The 25,188-nt window shown below is 35.1% G+C and overlaps 1 protein-coding gene and 1 pseudogene across 1 annotated transcript in view; one reads left to right on the top strand and one right to left on the bottom strand.

The window, feature by feature from the left end:
* Epc2 (enhancer of polycomb homolog 2) overlaps positions 1-25,188 on the top strand; it is a 136,666-nt gene that overhangs the window by 19,803 nt on the left and 91,675 nt on the right. The window lies entirely within an intron of this gene.
* Positions 11,145-11,769, bottom strand: LOC114094790 (translationally-controlled tumor protein pseudogene; annotated as a pseudogene).

Here is a 25,188-nt window from a genome sequence, read left to right as displayed (position 1 = left end):
AACATGCCCTACCTTACATCATGCCCTACATCTAGTGTATCTGTCATGAATGAGTATTGAATATTCTCAACAAAGATGCTTTTTTTGCTCTTCTTGTATGATTTTCCCCCTTAGATCTAATCGTTATTGATGAATATTAAAATTGAACCATCTCAGCTTTCCTGAAAAACCCTATTTGTTGTTCTTTTTTAAAAATGCCCTCAGTTTTATTTGCTTTCATTTAGAAGGACTTCTAAGCTTTGACATCTTTTGGGTCAAATGTGGCTACCTCCATAGTTTTAATAATTCAGTCTCATTTCTAAATTTCTGGGAGATGAAATATGATTGGTATAGTTCAGGTCAGGTATTTAGCCTGGTCCAGTTAACTCTGGCTTCAGGTAAGGTGAGGTAATTTACTTACAGCACAGCACTTACAGGAGAAGATGGGTAAGAATCAAGAGGTAGGACATTGTCATTGTTCTTGTCCATACGCTGTAAGGACTGCTCATTCACATAGCATCCACGTCCTTTGGAGCGGGATCTGGAGATGGTCTAATGCACCTCAGGAGATATGCCAATTTTGTATTTTGCAAAACAAAACTCACAGTTATAAATAGTAAATTCCAGTTTGTATAGATTTCATAGTTTTTTTTTTGTAAGTGGCATGCTATTACTTGGTCCTCCCCTGGCTATTTTACTCCGCAGTACACATTTTCAATGGTTACTTGGAACTAAGACATATCCTACAGGACCCTCCAAGTCACCCACCCATCTTCAGCCCCTTAAAAGACCAGGGTCTTTTTCCTAGTGTAGGCATGCTATTAAATTTTTTAAAGAATTAGACCATAGATGTGGAATTTTTGAAGAATCATACCTTTTCTGTATTGTACATAGTGACATTGTTTTAGTCAGAATTTGGTATTTGAAAGATATATTTAAAAATAAATTTGAGATATACCCAACACATAAAGTATACACGTTAACATATTCATTCAGGTAAGTGTTGGCATATGAGTATATGTATGAAATCCTTACACAATCAAGATAATATATTCAACCCTTCACCTCCTTACTTACCTCTTTAATCTTCAGGTGTCATTGTAAATTAGTGGTTTGCGTTTTCTAGACTTTCATATAAATGAAATCACATAGTATATACTATTTTTTGCCCTGGTTTCTTTTCATGCTGCATTTGTTTTTGATATCCATACATATATAGTCTAGTATCAATAGTTCATTCCTTTTTATTGCTCAGTAGTATTCCTTTTTATGACTGTCACACAGTGTTCATTCACCTGTTAAGTGATTTTTGACTGTTACAAATCAAGCTACTGTGAGCAATTTTTTTTTTGGTACCTGGGATTGAACCCAGGGGCACGTAACCACAAGCCACATCCCCAGCCCTTTTTTTGGTATTTATTTAGTGACAGGTTCTCACTAAGTTGCTTAGGGCCTTGCTAAATTGCTGAGACTGGCTTTGAACTGCCTCAGCCTCCTGAGCTCCTGGGATTACAAGCATGCACCACCATACTCAGCACTGCTGTGAGCATTTTTGTTATCAGATTTACATTTATTTGTTTTGGTATATAAATACTTGATGGTGAAATAGCTTGATCATATGATAGCTATACCAAAGAGATTTTAACTTTTTACAAAACTGTCAGACTGTTTTATACAGTTGATGTATCATAAAGATACATTTTTTTATTTGAGATGTTTATATAGTTTAGGACCATGCTACTCAAGTTTGGCCTACAGATTTGGGTTCACCTGGGAGCTTATTAAAAATGCTGAACCTTGCCAAGGACAGTGGCACATACCTATAATCCTAGTAGTTTAGGAGGATGAGGCAGGAGGATTACAAGTTCAAAGTCAGCCTCAGCAATTTAGCGAGACCCTGTCTCCAAAAAAAAAAAAAAAAAAAAATGCCTGGGGATATGGCTCAGTGGCTAAGGTACCTGGGTTCAATCTCTAGTCCCCTTACTCTGTTTAAAAAAAAAAAAAAAGCTGAATCTCAAGTACCATCACAATCGAAACATGCATTACAGAAAAAAAGATTTGTGGATTGTTCAGATGATCATTAGAATTTAAGAATCTTCGTTGAGAAATGCAGTTCTTAAATTTTTTTCTCTGCTATACCACACCTGAGGGCTTTGACATATTTAATGTGGAAATTTTAAATGGGATTTGGGAGTTGCTGGATAGGTTTTAGAAATGTGACAGATAATAATGATAAATGTAGTGTGTCTTCCCCATGCCTCTTCATAGTGATTTATTTAAGGTATTAAAGTGTTTTGGCTATTGCCTATTTGAGATTTGGTTGTCAAGAGGAATTGCTTCAAAGTGTAGAGCTATCTTGCCTGACACAGTTTCTTATGGATAAGAGTTATCTGTTGTCTTTTTGTGTAATTTCCCTGGTGAATGAGTCTGTTTGCTAGCCACTTCCCGCCCCCACATTTTCCTTTCTTCTTTTAAGTTCTTAATCTGTCTTTTTCACAACCAGTGGTCTACTTCTTGATTATTTTTGTATATAGGTCTGTATGGGTTTTCTCTCTACTTCTAGTACTTAAGAAATGCAAAAATAGTTTCAAAAATGATGTTATAAACCAGTAGGTAAATAGACTGACAAATGGTGCATTTTAAAACCTAGTATCAGTTGCTCATTGTTTTGGATTTCCTCTATTCATTTTCATTATTGAATGATATTTAAGAGCAACCTACATTGTTGTTGGTGTCACCTTTCTAAATTCGTGGTGTTGTTGAAGATCATGTTATTAATCAGCATTAGGAAATTCTCACTTTAAATCAAGGTTCTAATCACACAATAGACAAGAGAACAAAAAGTAAACGTTTGTTACTTTATCAAGCAAAACAAATTACAGTTAGGCAATTTATAATTTGAGTTTTCCGAAAATTGAATTGTAAGTCAGATATTCCAGAATTATAATGCTTTTGACAGCATATTTCTACACGGTGAAATTACTTTTACTTTTACATTTCTGTTTAACTCAGTGCATTCAAGTCTTTCATCCCTAACTCTTTTCCATATACTTCACAGGCATTTAAGATAGAGAAACTATGAAAGATTTAGTTCTGGCTTATTTACAATTTAGCACAACTATCTTTAGGAAAGAAAAATCTTTACCCTGTTATTAAATTCAAAAAGGACTTTATTGCAAAAGGACATTTAATTCTTTAGATGATAAATGTCTTTAAATATAGCTTTACAGGAAAAACAGAATACTTAATGTTGTGACTGCTTATTTTATTGATTTTTAGCAAAAGCCTATGTTTCTTTTTTTAATATTTTTTTTTAGTTGTAGGTGGACACAATACCTTTATTTTATTTATTTATTTTTATGTGGTGCTGAGGATCGAACTCATTGCCTCTCTCATGTGAGGCAAGCGCTCTACTACTGAGTCACATCCCCAGCCCAAAAGCCAATGCTTCTTTGGGAGGCACGGTTAATGAAATATATGTAATGTTATCTATAAAGGTAGTATGCATTTTAAATATTAGAAAAAATCAGCTATGGTGGCACATACCTGTAATTCCAGTGACTTGGGAGGCTGAGTCAGGAGAATCATAAGTCCAAGGCCATCTGGGCAACTTATCAAGACTGTGTCTCAAGTTAAAAATCAAAAGAATAGGGGATGTAGTTTAGTGGTAGAGGACCCCTGAGTTCAATTCCCAGCATCAAATAATAATATCAAATAATAGTAATAGTAATAATAGTAGCAGTAGGAATAATAATGATAATAATAATAATAAAATACTGGAGAAATTAATGAAATACACCTTGTAGGCAAATTTTCCTCAAGTTTTATTAAAATCTCAGTTTTTAAAACACATTTGTTAAGTATAATAAAAATACATTTCCAGAAAAATTAAAGATGTAGTAAATATAAGACCACAACTTTTTGTTTTGTTTTTGGGGTATCAGGGATTGAACTCAGGGGCACTCAATGATTGAGCCACATCCCTAGCCCTATTTTGTGTTATAATTAGAGACAGTATCTCACTGAGTTTTTAGCTTCTTGCTGAGGCTGACTTTGAACTTGCGATCTTCCTGCCTCAGCCTCCCAAGCTGCTGGGATTACAGGCGTGTGCCACCACGCTCAGCACAAGACCACAGCTTTTTAAATCACCACTTTCAATGGATAAAATTAATATCAGACTGTTTTGAAATTTTTAAATGCTTACTCTAAATTTTTGTAATTCTAGAGGACCACAGTGTGTCACATTGCCTTAAGCTAATGGTTTGTTAAGCTGGTGCTTCTCAAAGTGTAGTTCCCAAACCCACAGCAGCTTTGGAAACTTTTAGAAATATGAATTATCTGGTTCCATTTGAGAGCTGCTGAATCAGAAATTGTTGGTTTGTCTCAGCAATGTGTTGAAACAGGGCCTACAGATGATTCTGAAGCCCACTAGTGTTGAGAACCACAGTTGAATTTTTATTCTAAAATGTTGATTATTGGAGCTCTTTTAGTCAGAACAGGACAGCACTTTTCTTGAGTCTGAATTCCGCCAGTTGTATAAGTGAATGACTGAAAGACATGGTTGGTTATTAAGTTTAATCTGTCATAGATTCTTAGATGGAAGATAATGTGATTCAAGATCTGGTCAAAATATATTTGCTAAATGAAAAGAGGATTCTGGTGTTCTATATTGCCAGGGGCATGGATCACATAATTAAAATTCAGTTGATAGACTTGAGAAGCCGGACTTTGCTTTGCCGAAATGAATAAGGACTGCTGCCCCAAATTCTTCATGGTTATAAGACCTCAGGGCTGTGAAACAATTGAATTAGACGGCTCTAAATTGGATGTGTGGCAGGTTGTTTCAGTACATATTAAAAGGAACTATTATCATTCTTATGTTTCAAACCACTGGAAATTGAAATGGGATCTTTTCAGAGATTTGTCTGGGTTATTCTGTTTTCTGCTGCTCATTCACTTTTTTTGCCTGCCCCCACTCCTTCTTTCCTCTTTCTATGCTGATTACACCAATAAGAACCTCTAGTGTGCTGTTGAATGTATTGATTATGGGTATCCCTGTCTAATTCCTAATTCTAGGATAAAAATATTCAGTATTTCATTTACATGTGATGTTATTGTGGTTTTCTTGTAGATGCCCTTTACTATGTTGAAAATAATTGCCTTCTATTTCTAGGTTTCTCAGAATTTTTGGAATAGGTGTTAGCTTTGGTCAAATGCTTTTTCTTTGTATATAGGGATGATTATGTAGTTTTTAAAAATGTGTTAATGTGCTGAATTACATTGGTTTTGATTATAAGCCAATCCTGCATTCCTGAGATTAAATCCCCTTTGCAGTGCATTGTTGAATTCTGTTTACTAAACTTTTGTTTAGGTGATTGCATCTATGTTCACAGGAATTTTTATTTGTCTATAGTTTAGTGTCTCCCCTCCCACTCCCCAACCCAATGTAGTCTTCTGCTTTTTGGATCAGAATAATTCTGGCCTCAGAATGAGTTGGCAAGAAGTACTGTCTCCATTATTTTGGAAAAAAATTGTGTAGGGTTGATATTGTTGCCTCTTTAAGTGTTTGGTGAAATTATTTACCAGTGAGATTTTTGTGTGTTTGTTTTTGTTTTTAGTGTGTGTGCATGAGGTGCATGAGGTTTTAAACTGCAGTTCAATTTCTTTAATTAATACATGCAAAGCTATTCAGGTCACCTATTTCTTTCTGAGTAAACTTGGCTAATTTATTTCTTTCAAGAGATTTCTTTTTAGCTAATTGTCAAATTGATGAGCATGAAGTTGTTTATAATGTTCGGTCATCTCACTTGTTCATGATACTGGTAATTTGTGTCTTTTCACTTTTCCCCCTTGATTCATCTGACTAGAGGTTTATCACCATTATGGATTTTCTTAAAGAAACAGGCTTTTTTTTTTTTTTTTTTTCCCTCCTGTGGATTTTATTATTTTCCATTTCATTGATTTCCACACTGTTCTGGATCATTTCTTTTCCTAGGCTTACTTTGGGTCTAATTTGTTCTTCTAATTTCTTAAGGTAGATTCTGAGGTCACTGATTTTTTTTTTTTCTCCCTGTTTTAATATAGGTGTATAGTGCTGTAAATTTCTTTCAAAATACTGCTTTGTTGGTAATTTTGAACCTGTTTTTTTAAATTTGTTTTGTTTTGGCTTTTTCATTTTTATTCAGTTCAGAATAGTTGTCAATTTCCCTTTTGATCCTTTTCTTTGATCCATAGGTCAAAATGAGTTACATGGTTCACAAATATTTAGTGATATATATATATATTTTTTACAGATATCTGTTATCAATTTCTAATTTAATTCTCAGACACCACGGTGTCTGAGAGCATATGTTTTGTGTGACTTAAGCCTCCTTATTTAAATTTGTAGTATGGTTCAGAATTCTGTCAGTGATGTGTGTTGGGCCACGGCAGCCTGTTAGCGTGTTGTAGGAGGAGAGAAGGGCGGAGGGGCAGAGAAGACAGTTGCTGTGGCAGCTTCATTAGAAAGAGAAGGGAGGTGAAAGGTAAGAGGACTTGTGTGGGAGAGCAAGAGTTGCAGAGAGAGGGCTTAGAAAGAGGGAAATATCTGAATGTATGATATCTTTTTTCCATTTTCCAGAACACTCACAATAGTTGAAAACATCCCTGATAATATTGGGATCTAGAGTGCCGTTAAGCCTCCATTTAGTGTCCTTATCCAAATGATATTGAAGCCAGGTCTGACTGCACAAACGGATAAGTTTTTTGGAGGGGGGGTTAGGTCCAGGGTGAAAGAAAGAGTCCCTAGGATAGCCAGGAGGCAGCCTAAGAGACTCTGAGAGGGAATGGATGAGGAGATGCCCAAGGCGAGATAGAACCCAAGGCCCAGAGGTTTCACCAGGAACAACTTCCCAATCACCCTTGGTGGTTTTGGTCAAAACCCAGGACCCAAATAAAAGACTACCTGTAGACCTAGTTAACAGTAAGGATCAGCTGTAGCTGTGAAAGCAGTGGCTGGGGGTGCCCCAAACCACATGGTAACTCTGGGAATGCTGGACGATCAATGGTCACTTCCTGGGAAAGGAACCTATAGTTCGTTTAAGTCTACCAGAGACAGGGGTCTTACCTGAAATGTCTGGTGGTGGGTGCAGAGAGGGTGTTTGGCAGAATGGAGGGCATGGTCCCATGATGGAGTTCAGATTAGGGCCTGGGGATGCTCAGTGACCCTCAAAGAGGGGAGCGGGCTCACCGGGAGAACCTGATCCTGGGTTTTGGCACCAATGAAAGGAAAGCGAGGAACTGGGAGATGGGTGAATGAGAAATGAAAGACAAGAGACCAGGCAGTTTATTTGTCTGAGCTGACAAAGGCACATCCCTCCATAGTGGAGAGAGGCAATAGACTTGGGGTTGGAGACTTTCATGGGGTTGGCTCAGGGATTAGAGCCCAGTGGGTCCTAATGTAGGTGATTAAGGGTGGGGTTGGTATGAAGGAGTGGGCAGGAAAATGGTGGCTGTTACTTAGGATGGCCGCCCAGATGTTAAGCAAGGACCTTACAGTAAGTTTTCTATAGTTGGTTGTCCTTTATCAAGTTGTTTCTGTCTTTCTGGGAATTTATTACGAATGGGTATTAAAAGGTTTGCTTTTGATATTCAACATTTCTAAATTATTGTAATCTTTTTCCTTTTTTTGTTTTAAAAAAATCTTTCTATTTTGATTACCTTTAGTAAAAATAATAAACATTTATCCACTGTGCTGCAGACCATTCTGAACACTTTATTAAGTTATATAATAATCATACAATCCTTTAGAGTATATATTAGCATTAAAGTTGACATATAAGCTTTCAGTGTGGTTACATGAATATTGATTTTTGAAATGGTAGAGTTTGTAATTTCTCTTTGTATTTCATGTTGGTTTATTCCAGTATTTGTTCATTTTGTTTTTTGAGCATCCTTAGAACTCTACAAGGAGTGCTGTACCCTTAGAGAATTTTCATTCTTATCTTTCTACTCCATTCTTTATATCTTTGTTTGATAGTTTTTAACAACATACTTTAATCTTCTGTACAATAGTGGCTGCTTCTAAACACCTTCCGTGAAGATAGAATTTGTTCTATCTTCATTTTTTTACTCTTGCTCCTTTGCCTTTTAGTTCCATTGTTTTCACTTTAGTGCTTTAAATTTTTTCAGTCCTCTTGATAATGGAAGGACAATTTACCTGCATATAAAATCTTCGGTTCACTTTGCTGTCATTAATGTTTCTGGAAGCACTGCTTCATTGATGCTTTTTTGCTTTCTAATTGTTTTGAAGTGTAGTTCATTAGACCTTATAAGTTACATTATTTTTGACATAGTTATATCCAGATATGTTCTAGAATCAGTTCTTCTTAATTTTGTCAGATGTCTAGTGGACTTTAGTGTTTGTGTTTGTGTATGTGTTGGGGGGAGATAGAGAAACGGGGAATGTTTGTTTAAATAAATACATAACAATTTACTATCATAAAATTCTGTGGGCATTCTTTGTAGTTTTAATATATTTTCTTACAGTTACCTTAAACAATAATGGATATTATTTATTAAGCACTTAATATATCAGACTTTGTACATATCTTTCCTTAATCTTCATTTACTATGGGTTATTAGGAAAGAACCAAAGAAACATTACTAAGAAATATTAATATAAAAGTAACATTCAAATGTGTTACAAACAAAAGTGATGTATTCAAAGTCACGAAATAGGACATAGGAGACCAAGACTTCAGAGGTGGCCCTGGCAACAAAACACACCTTTACACTATCTGAGCAATCGTTAGGTAGGATTCTGAATCAGAATATTAGATTAACATTATAATTCATATCAGTATTAAAGAAAGAAAATAGTAGATTAATTAATATTTTCCAGATACAGAAAGAATGAATTGCTAGTTAAAAGGCTTTTTGGATTACTGGTGTGTTTTCTTATTTTCATTTTTCCCAATTCTTTCATGTTCTTATTGTTTCTTTAACTATTGTTTTTCTTAGCTTCTTTGGTGAATTTAATTAATGAATATTAGACCACCATCTAGAATGAATTTCTATTGATGTTTAATATAAATTATAAAGGATTAAAAAATCCAAGATATCTAGCAGATATTTTCACCTTGAATAAATGGCCCGTTTCAACTGAGTTTTAACAATTACACCATTCTAGAAGTATGGACTATACATTATAGTAGAATCAGAAGACGTATTAAAATATGTTTACTTTTTATTTATTTATTTTTTCAGGACAGTGGCCTAAATCACGCACAGATAATGTAGGTTTGTTCTGTTTTGACATCTAATGACTGTTATGGTACTTTATTAGGATGATTATGCTTTCCTCTTTTTTTTTTTTAATGCACTAACGAAAATTAAGGGTGGAACAAGGATGGGTAAAACTGTTCCCTATGCGTGCTATAAGAGAAAAGCAAGCTTCTTTAATTTTATGTGTGTTACCTTGAGTTTACTTGGTCATCAGCTTCTATTCTTTTCACTATTAAAATTTTGGCCAAGATATTAATTAGTATTTAGAATTAATTCATTTAAGCAGTTTATTGAGAGATAATTCAAATATCATATAATTAACCCATTTAAAGTGTGCAGTCCAATGGTGTTTCGTATTCCAATGCTATGCAGTCATCACCACACTTTTAGATCATTTTCTTCACCCCAAAAAGGAACTTCAAAACCAGTAGCCATTGTTCCCAATTTCTCCTCTTCTCCATCCTCCCCAGGTCTCATGCCCCCAGATCACTTATGTACTTCCTACTTGCCTATTGTAGAATTTTATCCTCAATGTATATCTTTGACCAACATCGTCCCATCCCTTCTTCTCTCACCTATCCTAGACTGATAAAAACATTTCTACTCTCTCGTGAGGCCAGCTTTTTAAGATTCTACATGAATGAGATCATGCAGTATTTGTGTGTAGTTGCCTGCCTTATTTCATTTAACACAATGTCCTCCTAGTTCATTCATGTCACAAATGACAGAGTTTTGTTTTTCAGTGAATAAACTTAATTAGTATCCTATTGTGTATATATGTCACATATTCTTTATTATTCATCCATTGATAGACACTCAGGTTGGTTCTATATCTTGCTGAATAAATAGTGCTGCAGTAAACATGGAAATGCAGACATCTCTTCAACATGCTGATTTTATTTCCTTTGGATTTACCCCTCAGTATTGGAATTCTGGTTCATCTGGTTGTTTGATTTTTTTACCATTTTGAGATAATGCCAGAGAGTTTTCTATAATGACTTTTAATTTATATTTCTACCAACAGTCTGTAAGGACTCCCTTTTCTCTACATTCTCAATAATGCTTACTTTCTTTCTTTTTTGATAAGAGACATTCTAACAGTTTGGACAGATCCATGTTAATATTAAAATTGGCTTTTCTGTCACTGCACAAAAAGGCCTCTGGGATTCTTTTTATAGGGGTCAGAAATTGAATCCGTGGAGCCCTTTGAGGAGCATTGTTATTACAAAAATATTAAGTGTTTTATTCCATGAACAAGAAATGGGTTTCCATTTATTTATCTTTTTAAAATTTAATTTATACATATCAGTGAGTTTCATATAATAGTTCATTGCACATTTACATTAAGCAATATTTAAGTCAGGTTAAGCATAATTATCCCCTAAAACATTTACCATTTCTTACTTAGGTATTCTTTAGTGTCTTTCAATAAATTTTGATTGGTGCGTGTGTTGTGTGAGAGAATGTGAAAGTGTTAGTTTCTTAAGTTTATTTTTATTTTCAGTTTTGATATTTATGTAATCAGTACAATCAATATAAAAAACATTTCCATTACTTTTTTAAAAATTTGAATCATGCAGACTGTTTCCCGCCTGATTACATTAGAAATCAATCACTTTAAAATATATAGAATACCTCACCCCCACATCAACCTTTTCAAAACTAAATGGTGCACTTATAAATATCTCTGAGGTCAAGGAAGAAAGCACAAGTATATAAAAAGTGCTTTGAACTAAGTGATAATAAAAGCTTAAAATATCAGAATCTCTGTGATGAAATAGTACTGAGATGAACATTTATAACAAAGACTTGTATCAGAAAGAAGCTAGAATAATAATAAAAAAATTATTATTTTTTAGTTTAAATGAACTTTGTTTTCTTAAAAAACAATGCCTAAATGTGCTCAAGATGACATCAGTTCCATTTGTCATAAGTCCTGGTGTTGTGTGGATGACAAACAGCAGCCAGTTATGATGATAGATGATAGATCCAAAGTAACTGCCAAATTTATTAACATTTCTCCATTTCTAAACCATCCTTTTAAAAAAATCATATATGTGGTCACAGCATTCTCATGGTTGTGCAGGAGAGTGACCATGCTATCTGGATTTATGTTTTCACCAATAAAGAACTGGTAATTTTTGAAATTAGCAAGGGTGTACTTGATTTGTTCTGCAGTCTCTACCATAAAAGGTTTTACTCTCTCTGGTTTCTGTTCTTCAAGTTTGCCTTTGATTGATTTCATGTATTTCTTGTATGCTGCTTTTGTGAAGCTGGTTTCTTGCAAGTGATGGTTCATGACAATACCAACACCAGTGATTACTGTGCTTTTGGTACCTTCGCCCTCCGGTCCTTCAGCCAAAGCGTTTCTATCAAGGAGTGAGTCATCAGTGTTACCCTCTGTCCTACTGACCATCTTGCGCTCCCCCTCCAGGCAGAGGCCGTCCAGAGTCTCCTGGATCTTGTAAATGTCAGAGAACTTCTCATTGTAGCTGATGACATCTGGGTAGATAATCATGATGGCGATTGGAGGGAGACAACAGCAGCGCTAGATTAGCAGGAAGCGGGAGCTTGCTGTGCAGAGCAGCTCTGGGGAGTGCAGGGGGAGTGGGCAGAAAAGCTCAAATTATTTTCAAATTAAGTAGTAGGAAGGAAAAAATAAGAGAGCAGAAATATATGAAATAGAGAATAATACAGCTAAAATTTGATAAAAATTAAATAAGTCTAATCAAGAAAAAAGCAAGAACACAAAAATTAATATCAATAAAAAGGGAGCTATCAAAATAACCTGACAGGTGCTAAAATATATTAAGGTAATATTATAATTGTATGACAACATATGTGATAGCTTACATAATATGGTCTGTTTTAGAGAATGATTTGTGTGCTGCTGAGAAGAAAGTGCATTCAGTCATTGATGGGTGAAATATTCTATATATGTCTGTTAAATCTAAATTATTGATTGTATTATTTAGTTCTGTAGTTTCTTTGTTTAGTTTTTGTTTGGGAGATCTGTCCAGTAGTGAGAGAGATCTGTGTTAAAGTCACTAGTATTATTGTGTTGTGATCTATTTGATTCTTGAAGTTGAGAAGATTTTGTTTGTATCGTAGATGCTCCATTGTTTGGAGCATAAATATTTATGATTGTTATGTCTTGTTGATGTATAATTCCCTTAAGCAGTATGAAACATCCTTTTTTTGTCCTGATTAACTTTTGCTTGAAGTCCACTTTATCTGATATGAGGATAGAAACCCCTTGTTTACATGGTCCACGTGAGTGATGTTTTTTCCCATCCTTTCACCTTCAGTCTGTAGATGTCTTTGCCTATTAAGTAAGTCTCTTGGAGACAGCATATTGTTGGCTCTTGTGTTTTAATCCAGTCTGCCAGTCTGTCTTTTGATTGATGAGTTTTGGCCATTAATGTTCAAGGTTATTATTGAGATATGATTTGTGTTCTCCATCATTTTGGCTCATCCTAGTTTTTAATTTGAATTAGTTCTCCTTTGATTGACGGTTCCTTTAGTGTAGTTTCTTCCTTCACTGGTTTTCACATTTTTTTCCCCCAGTTCATCTTCATGGAATATTTTGTTGAGAATATTCTGAAGTGCAGGCTTTCTAGTTGCAAATTCTTTTATTTTTTTTGTTAATCATAGAAGGTTTTTATTTCGTCTTCAAATCTGAAGCTTAATTTTGCTTATGTGTAGGATTCTTGGTTGGCATCCATTTTCTTCCAAAGCTTGTTATATGTTATTCCACGACCTCCTCACTTTGAAAATCTGGGTTGAGAAATCAGCTGAGATTCATATTGGTTTTCCTCTGTATGTAATTTGATATTCTTCTCTTGCAGCCTTTAAAATTCTAGTCTTATTCTGTATGCTAGGCATTTTCATTATAATGTGCCTTGATGTGGGTCTGTTGTAATTTTGCACATTTGGAGTCCTGTAGTAAGCCTCTTGTATTTGATTGTCCATTTCATTCTTTAGATTTGGGAAATTTTCTGATATTATTTCATTGAAAGGATTTTGCATTCCTTTCGTTTGTATCTCTGTGCCTTCATCTATCCTGATAAATCTTAAATTTGGTCTTTTCATGTTATCTCATAATTCTTGGAAGTTGTATTCCTGGTTTCTTAACATCTTCACTCCGTGGTCCATTTTATTTCAAGATTATATGTTGTGCTTTTATTGCCTGAGGTTCTGTCTTCTGAGTGGTCTAGTCTGTGGATGATGCTTTCTATTGAATTTTTAATTTGGTGTATTGTTAACTTCACTTCAAGAATTTGTTTAGTTTTCTTTCAGAATTTCTATCTCTTTATTGAAGTGATCCTTTGTTACCTGTATTCCTCTCTTATATCATTCTTTACTTCACAGATCAGTTTAACTACGTATATTCTAAACTCCTTCTCTGACATTTTTTCACTGTGATGTCGATGTATTCTGTTATTGGAGTACCTTGGTTTGCTTGGGGCAATTTGTTCCCTTGCCTTTTCATGTTTGTGTGTCTACCCAACTAACAGTATGGATCTGAGGCAGTAGACTTACAGTGTCCCCGAAGGTTTCCAGTATCTCACTGTTTAGGGAGAGACAAATAATAACAACCAATGGAAACAGTTTATACCACTAAACCAAATAGTTCCTAGTATGATTTCTGCAATGTTAATTATCACAATAAACAGAAATGACATGATGAGTTATTGCCTGTGATAAAAACAGCAAGTTTACAAAAGGGTTTATGTTTTCAATTGGTGGACATGGATAAAACAGAAGTGATGGATGTGATGATTATGAGGGAGGAGGAGAGAAGACAGGAGAAGAAGATCAAAGGTAGAGTGAAAGAATAATACAGATTGGCTGTTTCCAGAAGAAAAAAAAATCAAGGGAAACAGGAGAGAAATATATAAAGCAATAATTTTTAAAAAGATTAGAAGAATACAAAACTAAACAAACATCCTAATTCACAAAAAACTTATCCATGTAAAATAACTGGCTTCAAAAAATGCTAGAGATGAGCTGGGGATATACCTCAGTTGGTAGAGTGCTTGCTTCGCATGCACAAGGCTCTGGGTTCAATCTCCAGCAACCCCCCCCCCCCCAAAAAAAAAAAAAAAAAAAAGAAAAGAAAAAGAAAAATACTAGAGATGAGAAGAAAAAAAAATAGGAGACTATATAAAAGTCCATGTACCATTAAGGCCACAATTAAACAGTTATGAAGAATTTAAAAAAAATCTTGATGAAAAGTTAAAGAATTCTTTACATTGGAGTTCAAAATATTCTCAGCTTCTCTTCTCAGCAGTTTTAGGTGGGGTCTTCTGGAGTGTGATGTTCCACCCTCTGGATTGCTGGAGTGAGAGAGGTAATCCAGTAGGCAGAGTTCCTGGAGGCAGGGTTTAGGTTTAAGAGGGCTGGAGGCTCTTTACTGAATGCTAATTTGCCTGGAGATTTTAAGTCAGTGTACCTCCAGCACCCAGTACTTGCTGGAAGACTTCACTCCAGAGATCTCCCCTAGTTTCTACTCTTGTGGCCGGGGACCCAATTCCTAGTCCCCTATGTTACCTGCAGACTCCACGTTTCCTGGTCTCATGTTCATTCTCCAAACAATTTATCCTGCCCTAGCCTTCCAAGTTCCTGGCTAGATGCATCTCTCCCAGCCAGTCCTGCAAGCAGTTGGATTGGAGGGGTAGGGAAGGAGGAAGGGTTAGATCTGGGTGGGTTTCTTTGACCAGTTGTCCCTGTGTAAACCTCTCTCCATATTTGATTTTCTCTTGGTCACTTTAGCACACTCTACATCGTGCAGCATGTGTTTACTGGGCCTGTATTTCAGGCCAGACTTGGCGTTTGCCAGGAATCAGCCCCCTCAGTTGCCAGGCACCCCCACCCCCAAGCAGCTGCAAAATAATTTCTTCCTTAGTCCTCTACCACGCTGCCTATAGAGATGGTGGTTTCTTTTCCCACACATGGATATTGTGCAGCTCATCTTTCAGGTTTACCGCCATTGTGCTTGATCTCTAAATGCTCCATACCCAGACACACCTTGGACATCCCCCAAACATGGGTTCCTTTAATTTCCTTATCCCTCCACTATGCTCATGGAGGGATCTCTCTGGCTGGAGCTTCCAGCCCGGCTGTGGCAATGGTTGTGCCTTTGGGGATTTCTTCCTTATTTTATTATATCCAAACTCCTGAGGACTGATCTGCTTTGAATGACCAGTTTTAAATTCCAGTAAAGTCCCCCTGCTTTTTTTTTTTTTTTTTTTTTTTTTGTTGTTGTTCACTCACCTTACCTGTCAGTTTTCTTGGTTTCACTTCACGAAGCAGCCAGGAACATTGTACAACCTCCTTATTCTGCCATCTTGAAAACCTCACCTTTTAACGTATATAGTTCAGAAATATTAACTATATTACATTGTTAGACAAACATGCCTAGGACTTTTTCATCTTTTAAAACTAAAACTCAGTGGGGCGTGGTGGCACACACCTGTAATCCCAGCAGTTTGGGAAGCTGAGACAGGAGGATCACCAAGTTCAAAACCAGCCTCAGCAATGGCGAGATGCTATAAGCAACTCAGTGAGACCCTGTCTCTAAATAAAATACAAAATAGGACTGAGGATGTGGCTCAGTGATTGAGTGCCTCTGAGTTTAATCCCTGGTACCAAAACCAAAACAAAAAAACCCCACAAAACAAAACAAAAAACCAACCCCCAAACAACAACAACCTGAAACTTTGTACCCACTGAATAGTAATCACATGTTATATACCACCTCCAGCTCCTAGCAACCACCATTCTACTTTGTGTTCCTTTATGTTCCCTTTGATTGCCTCAGAAATGGAATCATGCAATACATATGTTTTGTGGATGACTTATTTCAGTTACATAATGCCCTGAAGATTCACTCTCTTTATAGTATATAACAGAAATCCTGCATTTTAGGGCTGAATAATATTCCATTGTATGTAAATACCACATTTAAAAAATCAATTCTGGAGGCTGGGCCTGTAGCTCACTGGGAGAGCATTTGACTAGCTTGTGTGAGGCACTGGGTTCTATCCTCAGCACCACATAAAGAAAATACAGACATGCTGTCTGTCTACAAGTATTAAAAACTTAAAAAAAAAAAAATCTATTCTAGGGTCTGTGGACTTTTGGGGTGCTTCCACTTCTGGGCTATTAATGAACAATGCTGGAATGTAAACTTTTGTCAGTTGCTTTATCTCCATCAATTGAAATAGTTATGATTTTTGTTCTTCATTCTGGTATATTACAGTGATTGATTTTCATATGTTGAATCAACCTTACATCTTTTTAGTATGTTGTTGAATTTAGTTTTGGGTATTTTCTTGAGACTTTGTATCACTATTTACCAGGGACATTGGTCTATAGTTTTCTTGTAGTATCTCTTTCTGGTTTTGGTGTAAGATTGGCCTCAAATAATAAGGTTGGAAGTATTCTTTCAATTTTTTGCAAGAATTCAGAAGGATGAGTATTTATTTTTTTTCAATGTTGTTGGGTATAATTTTCTATTGAAGTCATCTGGTCCTGAACTTACTTTATTGGCAATTTTTGATTATTGGTGTGACTTTCTGACTAGTTAAAATTTTGTTTGTATTTTTTATTTCTTCATGATTCAGTTTTGGCAGATTGTTTCTTGAAACTTGCTCATTTCTTCTAATGTATCTTAATTTGTTGGTAGTCTTTTATCCTTTTTATATCATGACATTGATGAACCCAGCCTAATTCCATCTTCAAATTGGGAGCCATCTCATCACAAAGTCATGAAAAATTAATTTCTGTTTTACTATAAATTACTGCAATTTCTAAACTTGCTTGGAATGCCTGCCGGTGCCTTGAACTCACCCATGCTTGGTTTTCCCTGGCCAGATAACAACCCTCTCTGAAACCCTAATGGCGCCTCACAAATTCTGATGTTGGGATCTAAATTTACTCCCTAAGTGCTGAACCATTTAGACCATTAACCTACTACCTATCTGCCTTTGTATTATGCTTGTCAAAATTCTGTTATCTGTAAGTTCTCAAGATGCCCCCCTTTTGCAACTTTTTATGCTATAAATCTGCACTCCTAGAGAACTGGAGCACTGTCCTCTAACCCACGGGTTTTGGGAGAGACAGTCCTGCCTAGTTGGAATTACAAGTTTACTTTAATTTGATTTAAAATTGGAGTTGGTGGTCTTTTCTTTGCGTCATGGTTTAACACCATCAGTGATAATGTCTCTTCTTTTTAATCTATTTTTTAAAAATCAATCTTGCTAGAGTTATATCAGTTTCATTGATCTTCAAACATAACACAACTTTTGGTGTTCTATCTTTGGGTTTGCTTCAGAGTTTTTCTAGCTCCTTGACATAGTTAGGTTGATGATTTGAGATTCCCTTTTTATATAGCTATGTAGCACTATAAAGTTTCCTCTTCATACTATATTTCTTACATTCATAAATTTTTATGTGTTTTGTTTTCATTTTCATTTGTCTCAGGATATTTTACAGTTTTTCTTGCTATTTCTTCTTTAACCCATTGGTTGTTCAAGAGTATGTTGTTTACTTTTCACATATTTGTGAATTTTCCAGTTTCACATATTCGTGAATTTTCCAGTTTCACATATTCGTGAATTTTCCAGTTTTCTTATTGATTTCTAGTTTTATTCCATTATTCATTGAAGATATGTACTATGACTTTGGTCGTCTTAAATTTGTTTTTTGACTTTTCTTGTGATGTAATATGTGATCCGGAGAATGTTCCATATATAGTTGGGAAGAAAATATTATTCTGTTGTTGGCTGAAGAGTTCTGTATGTGTCTCAGGTCCAATTAGTCTGTAGTGTTCTTCAAGTACCTTGTCTCCTTAGTGATGTTCCATCTGGTTGGTCATTATGTAACCTGGGGTGTTGAGATCTTTTACTTCTGTTGTTTAAGTATGCTTCCTCTTCAGTTTTCTCCATATTTGTTCATAAAATTGTGTACTATTGTGCTAACATATTTATAATTGTCATTCTGATGGTGAATTAATTTGTAATGTCTTTCCTTACTCTTTTGACGAAAGTCTATTTTGTCTGATAAAAGTTTCACCTTCCCTGTTTTCTTTTGGTTATCATTTGCATGGAATTACTCTTTACATCCTTTTTACTGCCTCTTTTGTGTGTCCTTATGTCTAAAATGAATTTCTTATAGACAGTATATAATTGGAATTTTTTTAATCAATTCATCCTCTCTTGTCTTTTGATTAGGAAGTTTACTACGTGTACATTGGAAGTAACTACTGATAGGGAAAGATTTAGTATTGTCATTTTGTTATTTTTCTATATGTTTTGTTCCTCTGCCTCCTTTTTGTGTTTTTGTTGATTTTTTTTGTAGTGCCATTTTCATTCTTTTTGAATTTTCTTTTCTGTATCTTTGAGATATTTTTGTTTTTGAATACTATGGGGATTACATCTCTTAGAGTTGTAATAGTCTGAAAACGGATAATTTGCTTTTAGTCATATAGAAAAACTATGTAACACTTCCCCCTACTATTATTTTATGTTTCGGATGCACAAATTGCTTCTTTTTTAAAAAAATCTGTATGCATTAACATAGTTTTATAATTATAGTTACATTTTATGCTTTTGTCTTTTAAATTGCATAACAAAATTAAAAGTGATGTACATGCCACCATTACAATATTATAGGATTCTGTGTATCAGAGAGTTTCACACTTTTGTATGCTTTTTGTTTTTTTTCAACTTGAAGTACTCCTTGAGCAGTTTGGTAAATAGCTATATTAGTGATGAACTCTTTATCAAAGAAGGTCTTTATTTATTCATTTTGGAAGGATATTTTACTGGATATTTTATTCTAGTTTGGCATTTTTTTCTGTCAGTGCTTTGTATATATTATCTGTCTTTTGGTGTATGATAGTTTTGCTGAAATATTCACTGGTTTTTTTTTTTTTTTTTTTTTTTGGTGGGAGATACTAAAGATTTAACACAGAAGTGCTTTACCACAGAGCCACATTTTCAGCCTTTTTGTTTGTTTGTTTTTGTTTTTCATTTTGAGATAGGGTTTTGCCAAGTTGCTTAGGGCCTCACTAAGTTGGTGAGGCTGGCTTTGAGCTTTCCCTCCTCCTGTCTCATCCTCCCAAGTCACTAGGATTATAGGTGCCAGACTTTCCCTGTTAATCTTATTGGAGATCCCATAAGTATTTTTTTTTCCCCTCTCAGGATTTTCTCTTCAAGAAAATTTGTTTTTTAGTTGTTGGATCTTATTTTATTCATTTATTTATATGTGGTGCTGAGAATCAAACCCAGAGCCTCACACATGTGAGGCAAGTGATCTGCCACTGAGCCCTAACTCCAACCCTTCTCTCTGACTTTTGATAGTTCGATTACAATGTATCTCAGTATGGATGTCTTTGGGCTGTCCTAATTGTGGTACTTTGAACTTCTTTAATTTGTATGTTCATTTCCTTTATTAGATTTGGGAAGTTTTTTGACCATTATGTCTTCAAATAAGCTCTTGGCTCCTTTCCCTCTCCCTCCTCCTCCATAAACTCCCATTACCTGTGTATTGGTCTACTTAATAGGTTTCCACAATTCCCTTAGGCTTACTTTTCTTTATTCTTTTTTTGTTTTTCTTCCTCTTACTCAATAATTCCATGTGACCACTGATTCTTTTTTTTTGGTTAGGTTTGATCAAGTCTTCTGTTGAACACTTCTGGTGAAGTTTCCAATTCAATTGTTTTTTTTTTTTTTTCCTTTGGCTGCAGAAGTTCAATTGGATTCTTTTTTAAAAAACAATTTTTATCTCTGTTGATACTGTCATTTTGTACATGAGTCACTTTACTGATTTCATTTACTTGTGTTGGTGTTCTCTTGTAATAAATTGTTCAAAACAATTACTTTGAATTCTTGTAATTCATAAGTTACTATTTAGGCTTTTTTAAAAAAAATTTCTTTTTTGCTGTGATTTGTACATTGAAAAAACAGCTACCTCTCCTAGTCTTTAAAAACTGATATTGTATGAGGCCAAAACCTTGACAAATCAGCCCAGCTAGGGATTCTGAGAGCCTCTCAGATCTTATCTGGAGATGCATCTTTGGCTTGTGTGTATAATTTCTCAATTAGAGAGGTTTGCTGTTTTCTTTTCAAGTTGCTTATAATCTTTTGCACTCTGGTGTCTCACTGCACTACTCCTGATTCTCTGTCATAATAAGCTGCTGAACTCTTTTGAGGGAGAAGTTTTGAACTGAGTTCTTCCTCCTGATTGCACTAAGTTGTGCTGGCTTCTTTAGAGGCACAGGTTCTCTGATGCTGCAAGAAGCTACTGAGCTCTCTTGTTTTCTGTGACTCCTAGACATCTAAAGTATATCAGTCCCTCAGGCAGTTAAGTGAGAATGTTGGGACATGTGTTCTGTACCTTTCTCAAGAGAGAAGCTATTAGCTGGCCTTTTTCTCCTAATTCACACTCATCTGTGCTAAATTGAGGGAAGGACAATCATGACTGAAATGGCTTTCTTGAAGAAACCATTTCAATATAGCTATTCTTGACTTTGAGCTTGCCTAGGGGACTACAAATTCTAAGCTGGTTTTGGGGTTAAGGTTTTTTGAACTATATGTCACGAAGTCAGTATGTGTGTGGGAAAACAAGGTCTGGGACATATTATTTGTCCATATTACTTCTTTGTGTCCTTTTTGCTTGGTAAGTTCATAGTTGTCTTTTCTTTGAATGTAATTCTAAATCCTAGTTCTCTTGCATTTCTTTGTTCTTCAAGGATGCCAATTATGTGAATGTCATTCCTTCCTTGCTTGATTTACATTCTCCCTACCATCTTTCTTACCCTGTTTTACTTCTGTCTTTACCTTATTTTCAGCCACTTGATATTTGACTAGTCTTATGCAGAATACATGTGGGTTTTATGTTTGTTTTGTTTTTAAGGATACATTTCATTTGGCTTCTAATAATTTTAGCCTTAATGTGAGATAATCTTTTCTTTATTGAGTTCAAAGTCAACTCTTCACATTTGTTTTTATTCTTTGCTTCCTTCTCTGATCTTATTTTTAAATTTCTGATTCAAGGTGATTTTTTCATATCCCACATGCTTCTTCACATGCACTGTTTAATCCTAGGAAGATGTTTTGAGAAGTGCATTGTTTAGAGACTTTGTATGTGAACATCGTAGAGTGTACTCTCACAAACCAAGATGAAAACTATAATGTTATTAGGTGATAAAATCTTATATGTCATATATGCAGTCCATTGTTGAGACCAAAATATCTTTATGTGGTATGTGATTGTATTTAAATTTGGAGCATTTTTCTTAAAGTTTCCTTTTTTTTCTCTTCACCCCCCTCCCTCAGACTGAGAATTTATCAATAGAGATGGAGCTAATTGTTGTCTTCTTTAAATAATTAGATTTAGTTAAATTTTCTTTTCATTTTTGTAGATTTGGGGTGGTTCCCAATATCCTTAAGTTAGTGGTGCCCTCTTCTGTCTGTGTAGAATGACTTTCTTTTGAGGACAAGTTAAAGGAAGGCCTTTGTTCATTCTAGCTCTTTCTAACTAGTCTTTCAAAATCCCCATTGCCTCTGGATTTATGTGAATTAGGTTTATTGGGGATGAGTGTACTGGGAAATTTAACCTAGGGCCTCACAGATGCTAGGCAAGCACTCTACTACTGAGCTACATCCCCAGCATCTTTTTTAATTTATTTTGAGAAGGGGTCTGAATAAGTTGCTCAGGCTGGCCTCAAACTTGTGAGTTCCTGCCTCAACCTCTGGATAAGTGGACTCAGTTCTTAATTTTATGCTTTTCTGCAAAGATTTGAATCTGCTTGTAGCCTCCAAATCAGCACACTCTTGATTTTAATTTCTCTGATGTTTGCTGTACTTTCTTGTGCTGGCCCATCTCATTTGCTTTGTCATTGTGGTTTTATAAGTTTTTCAGTTCTTTAGTAATAAGTTTGCTTCTTTTGGGAGATGGAATAGCTATCAGCTATATTTAATGAGGAATTTTGCATGTAAATTCTTAAATAATGACTTTGTATGCAGCCTAACTCATTGGATAAATCTGAAAGCTAAAAAATTGATGTAGGAGAGCCAGACAAGCTGGGATTCAAATTTTAGCCCTGTTCATTTCTACCAGGGTAGACATAGAACCTAGTTTGTCTCCAAAAGAAAACAAAAAATATCTTTTTCATACTTATAGAAATAGAAAAAGCAATCTTTTCATATAGAAAATTAAGAGACCCAGAATAGCCAAAACAGTTCTTAGCCAGAAGAAGGAAGCAGGAGGCATCACTATATCAGACCTCAAACATACTACATAGCAATAGTAACAAAAACAGCGTGGTATTGGCACCAAAATAGACCTCTAGGCCAGTGGTACAGAATAGAAGACACAGAGACAAACCCATATAGTTAAAGTTATCTCATATTAGATAAAGGCATCAAAAACATATATTGAAGAAGAGAGCCTTTTCAACAAATGGTGCTGGGAAAACTGGAAATCCATATGCAACAAAATGAAATTAAACCCCTATCTTTCACATGCACAAAACTCAACTCAAAGTGGATCAAGGACCTAGGAATTAAACCTGAGACTCTGTGCCTAATAGAAGAAAAAGTAGGCCCAAACCTCCATCATGTCAGATTAGGCCCCCGACTTCCTTATTAAGACTCCCTTAGTTCAAGAAATAAAATAAAAAACAAATGGGATGGATTCAAATTAAAAATCTTCTCAGCAAAAGAAACAATCAGTGAGGTGACTAGAGAGCTTACAGAATGGGAGCAAATTTTTATCACATGCACATCAGAAAGAGCACTAATCTCTAGGATATATAAAGAACTCAAAAATCTTAACATCAAAAAAAAAAATGATCCAATCAATAAATGGGCCAAGGAACTGAACAGATATTTTGCAGAATATGATATACAATCAGTCAGCAAATATATGAAAAAATGTTCAACCTCTCTAGCAATTAGAGAAATGCAAATCAAAACTACTCTTTAAGATTTCATCTCACACCAGTCAGAATGGCAGTTATCAAGAATACAAACAACAAGTGTTGGCAAGGATGTGGGGAAAAAGGCACACTCATACATTGGTTGTAGGACTGCAAATTGGTGCAGTTTATATGGAAAGCAGTATGGAGATTCCTTGGAAAACTTGGAATAGAACCACCATTTGACCCAGCTATCCCACTCCTCGATTTATACCCAGAGGACTTAAAAACAGCATATACTACAGGGACACAGTCACATCATTGTGTATAGCAGCACAATTCACAATAGCTAAATTGTGGAACCCACCTTTCAGTAGATGAATGGATAAAAATAATGTGGTGTATACACACAATGGAATATTACTCAGTATTAAAAGAGAATAAAATCATGGCATTTGCAGGTAAATGGATGGAGCTGGAGAATATTATGCTAAGTGAAGTAACCCAATCCCCAAAAACTAAATGCTGAATTTTTTTTTTTTTTTTTTTTATATTAGGATGCTGATCCATAATGGGGAGCAGAGGGAGCATGGGAAGAATGGAAGAAATTTAGATGGGGCAAAGGAGAGGGAAGGGAAGGTAGGAGATATGGGGGTAGTAAAGATGGTGGAATGAGATGGACATCATTACCCTAAGTACATGTATGAAGAAATGAATGGTGTAACTCTACTTTGTGTAGAGTTACAGACACATGAAAAATTGTGCTCTGTATATGTAATATGAATTGAAATGCATTTTACTTTCATATATAACAAATTAGAATAAATTAATTTAAAAAATTTAACACCAAAAAAACTCAATAAATGGGGTAAAAGGAGCTGAACAGACATTTTTCAGAAGAAGATATTTAATTGATCAACAAATATCTGAAAAAATGTTCAACATCTCTAGCAATTAGAGAAATGCAAATCAAAAGTACTCTTAAGATTTCATCTCACACCAGTCAGAATGGCAGTTATCAAAAATACAAACAACAATTAGAGTTGGCAAGGATGTGGTGGAAAAGACACACTCATGCATTGCTGGTGGGACTGCAAATTGGCACAACCAGTTTGGAAAGCAATATGGAGATTGCTTATAATACTTGGAATGACCCATCTATCCCACTCCTTGGTCTATACCCAAAGGACCTAAAATCAGCGTACTATAGTAACATAGCCTAAGAGCTGTATAGCAGCTCTTTTCACAATAGCTAAACTGTGGAAACAACCTAGATGCCCTTCAATAGATGAATGGATAAAGAAACTGTGATATATATACATGATGGAATAATTTTACTCAGCATTAAAAGAGAATAAAATTATGGCATTTGCAGGTAAATGAATGGAGTTGGAGAATATCATGCTAAGCGAACTAAGCCAATCCCAAAAACCAAAGGCTGAGAATGTCCTCTCTGATAAGTGGATGCTGATCCACAGTGGGGGGCAGGGCATGGGGAAAATGGAGGCAAAGGGGAGGTGAGGGGATTTGGGGGCAGTTGTGTACAATGAATCAATATGCATTCTGCTGTCATGTATACCTCATTTAAAAAATACATTTATTTAAAAAAGTTTCTTTCTTAGATTTTGGTACCTTTTATATATGACTGAAGTCATGAATTATTTAGATTGTGGGGGCTCCTTTTAATGATATAGAGAATGTATAATATCTCTATGAAAACCACTGTTTAGGTATAATTACAGTAGATTTTAGAAGAATGTTTCAGAATGTTAAAGTAGCCATATGAAGTGGGTTTGGTGTATTTGATCTGTAAGTAGAGAATTGATTTTTTAAGGAAGTATGGAGATTACAAATCTTTTGAGGGCTACATTTATTTCATTCTGTATATAAATTAACTAATAGTATTTATTGCCTCTTTTCACTTATTTATTAATTTGTGATTATTAGAATGCTTTGAGTGCATGAGTAAACAATCTGTGTTCAGTTTTTAAAGCTAAATGTGTTTTGTAAATTCTGTT

This window comes from Marmota flaviventris, chromosome 11 (assembly GCF_047511675.1).
Source record: "Marmota flaviventris isolate mMarFla1 chromosome 11, mMarFla1.hap1, whole genome shotgun sequence".
NCBI lineage: Eukaryota > Metazoa > Chordata > Mammalia > Rodentia > Sciuridae > Marmota > Marmota flaviventris.
The sequence above is the reverse complement of the archived record's forward strand: the minus strand, read 5'-3'. Positions and strand labels throughout refer to the sequence as shown.